The following is a 4,625-nucleotide window of genomic DNA, read 5'->3' as shown; positions in this document are numbered from 1 at the left end:
TCTTGTTTCTGCTGCCCAGCTCGCTGACCGTTATATTACAGGTATGTTCGTCATGTGATTCAGAACTAGTTCGATTTACTTCCCTATAGGTTTCTGAATATTGAAGAGATCGTGGATTTTTATTGTTATCAGGCCGCCAATTTCCTGACAAAGCAATTGATCTAATGGACGAGGCATGCACTGCTGTGAAGTTGCATCAACCAAAAAAGGTGAAAAATAAGAAAACTAGCACTATAAATGCAGTGGAGGAGATAACCGTTGGTCCATGTCATATTGCACAGGTAAATTAGCATTCTTTGCAAACCGTATCCATGTGAGTAAGTTTCATTTGGTTCATGACATGTTCTATTGTTATATGAAGGTTGTGGGCTGATGGACTAAAATTCCGATCACTGCACTTGGCCACGAGGAGGAGAAGTTCAGCCACCTAGTAGACAGATTGCATGAGAGAGTTGTTGGACAATATGAAGCAGTTAATTTGGTTGCGCAAGAAGTTCTACGTTCCAGGGTCGGCTTTGACGAATCTGGCCAACCAATTGGTGCGTTCCTCTTTTTGGGCCTGATTGGTGTTGGAAAGACAGAGCTTGCAAAAGCACTCGCCGAGAAGCTTTTTGACAACGAGAAGACGTTAGTCCGCTTTGACATGTCAGAATATGCTGATAGTGGATCCGTGTCGCGTCTCGTTGGAGGACTTGGAAGGTTTAACTTGTACACTCTTTGCACTTGTATTTCTTTCCCAAACTTCCTTCTTGTGCCTCACTTTTCTATTTGACTTTCTGAAGCTACGAGGAAGATGGACAACTTACCGAGAAAGTCAGGAGACAACCATATAGTGTCGTTCTTTTTGACAAGGTGGATAAGGCACATCCCTCAATTTTCAAGGTTCTCATTCAACTCCTCGATGATGGCACGTTGATTGATGGAAAGGGTCGGAACGTATATTTCAAGGACACTATCATAATCATGAGCTCTAATCTTGGAGCAGAGAACCTATCAGCTGGAACGGCTGGAGAAAACATAGCCACTGCACGGGATCTTCTCATGAAACAGGTATGTGTATCCCAAACTGTCCCTTGTAAAGTACCTGTGGGCACCACCAACATATTTACCAGTGGGATCTTCTCATGAAACAGGTTGAGAAACGCCTTAAGCCTGATTTTATCAACAAACTGAGTGAAATTGTGATATTTGAGCCACTTTCTCATGACGAACTGAGGGAGATCGTGAAAATCCAGATGAAGAGTGTCGTTGCTATGGCCGCTAAGAAAGGCATCTCTCTGTTTGCAACAGATGCCGCCTTGGACGTCATTTGGTCAGAATCTCACAATACGGTAAGTACATGTTATTTTTACCAAATCAAATCATACAAATTTGCTTAGTCGTTTGTATGTCCCGCTTACGATGCATGCATGGGCTATGTATTGCAGGTGTATGGCGCAAGGCCTATTAAGAGGTGGATGAAGAAGAATGTGACGAGAGTTCTTGTGGACATGTTGGTCAATGGAGAAGCGTGTCAAGGCTCAATCATCTGCATCAATGCCACTGACGACAAGAAGGGGCTGAAGTAGCAGGAGGTGGCAGACTGAGGACAGCTAGAGCCTGCCGTTTGCATAGGCACGGACAGATTAGACCGAATTAATATGTGTGTTTTTAGTGATTCACCAAGCCCTTTTTTTAAGTGGTATTCATTACCCTCGCGAGCAGCGTCACACTCCTCAGCCCTGAGCCCGCGACGCTCCCCGGATCTTAAACAAAAGCCCAAACATTTTTTTATTTTTAAAAAAAGGAGGATATACCCCCGGCCTCTGCATCTAGACGATGCATGCATCCATCTATATCTATCTATCTATCTATCTATCTATCTATATCTATATCTATCTATCTATACCTCTATCTATACCTCTATCTATCTATCTATATCTATCTATCTATCTATCTATACCTCTACTAATTACAGACTCCCAAGAAATTCTCACGTTAATCAGTAATTAGGAGCCGTTAATCTGGTGGGGCCAAATTATTACAGTCTAGATCTTCCGATGACTCCTTCAAAGTACCCACGTTGAAAAAAAATAAACTCCAAATTATGAGCCGTGTGATGTAGCAGATCTGAAGATTTAGTTTATAAAAAAACTGAAGATTGTTAGTTTATCAAAAGAAAAAACTGAAGATCGTTATAACTATTAGAAAAAGCAGATCGAAGATGCTCTTTGCCTGCGTCCTAGCCTCGCACGACTCTCCTTCATCTTTGTTAACCTAACAGAAAAATCTCATGTTCTCAAGAACTATAGGCAGCCCCTCTTCTAATATCTCAGGACTCAGCAAAGGAAACTAAATTACCATAGGCAGCCCCTCTTCTAATATCTCAGGACTCAGCAAAGGAAACTAAATTTAGCCTTCAGATTTGATTTGGTAGCCACAAATCACCTCTCTTCCCTTGGCCCCAGTATTTTCTTCTGACAATTCCATCACTACAGGATGCAATCTAAGCGTTACCTCTCACAATGGGCGGCGAATCTTGCCTCCTAAATCCTCCTCCAGTCAGTTCCTGTTATGGCAAGACAAGGCTGATTGTTTGCCTCCCCGTGTGTTCTGATTTTGATCTGGCGGCGAATCACGTCTCTCAGATCCTCCTCCGGTCGATTCCTGTTTTGTCATGGCAAGGCTGTTCGTTGATCCTCCTCTGGTCGATTCCTGTTATGCCATGGCAAGGCTGTTCGTTAGCATCTTTGTGTGTTCTGATTTTGTCCAGGAAAAGGCAGGTTGAAAAGAACACCATCAATGTAGTATTCCATCTGCTGCCTCCAAGCGCTCTGCAACATGCGACGGCGAATTACAATGGCGGACGGCCATGGCGCCATGCAATGCCATTGATTAATATTTTTCCTTTTTACATGTCCTAGCCGCCCTCCTGTTCCCTCTCTTTTTCAATGATGTGCCCAGCCATGATCAGTGTCATGGGTATGCATGCAGTCGTGTCGGACACTGTTGTCGGCATATCAGATTGAAGTTGGAAGCGCAGGCGCGGAATTGCCAGCATGGATGGCCATAAGGCACACACTAATGCATCAGCAGTAAATTTTTTGTACCAGTCCATGCTGCAGTTTAGGCCAGATGAAGAGTTAGGCCCCAAGGAAGTAATACAACAAGCTTCCAGCGGCAAGGCGGTCTTGACGACAGTCGACACCATGACCATGATGAAAACCTGGGATAGCTTCAGTCAGTGCTGTCGTACATGATGGTTTGCACAACCTGCTTCCATCCAGTTCATTACGGAATGCAAGTCATGATTATTGTACATACATGTGGAGGTATGGGTCATCTGCACTGATGTACATGAATTTGATTGTACGTAGATTGATGTGCAGGATTCAATCTAAGCATTACCTCTCACAATCTAATCATGTTTCCTACTCCCTTCTTTCTCATATAAAATATTTGTATGTTTTTTCTGTTCATGAAAAGGCAGAGCCGATTATAACTATGATTTTTGAATTGGTCGTTGATTACATGGAGACAAGACTGGTGCTGCTTTTATAATTACAGCAGGCGTACACCATGATCACCAGAGACCAGACTCACAGGTTCATTTGTCCAAAAACCATGAGGGGTAGTGCTGTAGTCTGCCCATGCATGTTGCCAAGTGCAAGTTTCAGAAGAAATTACTCCTTTCCATATGGCCTGGTCTGGTCGACCCAACTGGTATTTTGGTCAACGTTTCTGTTAACTTATCCACACTCTAATACGGGTGTTTGTGACCTCAAAGCTGCTGCAAAGCAAATAAAAGAGGCACTGTACTTTATAATAATTTCGTAGTGCTACAATGTAATAAGCACCTTAAAAGCATTTGTATCTGATGCTTTGGTCGTCATAGTTCGGAGCTACCATTCAGATTAGTGATCTTTAGATATCAACTATGTGTTTATATTTTCATGCGAGGGCCTTAGAATCATTTTTGGCTCATGCTTTCGTTATCATATATATTTTTCTAAATATTCTAGACCTCCAGTTCAGTTCATGATTTTGCATTTCCTTCACTTTTGCAAACAGGTTAATTTTACAAAGAAGAACCATAAGTCTACGAAATATGGAGGAATGGTCACATGGAAGATGAGCTTTAAGTATATATACCTTACCAAACTAACAGTAATTATGAGTAGCTCTTTTTGTCCAAAAATGTATAATGATCTCGACGTTTCTGCAGGCATATTGATAGAAAAAAATACCATAGTTTTTGCTATTACATTGAGTTTTGTGTCGCTAAATTCAGGTATTTGCTAGAGATGCTCTACATCTTCATAAGTTATGGATATTTATTTAGCTGATGCACTGTCGATGGCACGTTGTGCTTCATAAAACCAGGTTGCGAGTGCAACATAATGCACAATTCATCAGCTTGGATCCTAACCTACATATTATTACCACTTCTTCTGCGCTCTGATTATTGTTTCCTCTTACCTTTGTGTTGTCTTGCTTCACCCATGAGCATATATCATACATTAGTTTGACCATGGAGCCACTCAAAGTCTGATTGTATCTCATGATTCTTGAATTTGACGTCCTATTATGCACACTAAAATTAGTGGTCTCTTTCTTACAAATGAGATTTTTGTGTGTTTATATAT

The 4,625-nt window shown here is 41.7% G+C and overlaps 1 pseudogene; it reads left to right on the top strand.

Moving 5' to 3' along the window:
* Positions 1-7: 7 nt before the first annotated feature.
* On the top strand, positions 8-1,568 carry LOC125528563 (annotated as a pseudogene).
* The last annotated feature ends 3,057 nt before the right edge of the window (positions 1,569-4,625 follow it).

This window comes from Triticum urartu, unplaced genomic scaffold (assembly GCF_003073215.2).
Source record: "Triticum urartu cultivar G1812 unplaced genomic scaffold, Tu2.1 TuUngrouped_contig_4958, whole genome shotgun sequence".
Lineage (NCBI taxonomy): Eukaryota > Viridiplantae > Streptophyta > Magnoliopsida > Poales > Poaceae > Triticum > Triticum urartu.
This window is presented reverse-complemented; position numbering and strand designations above follow the sequence as displayed.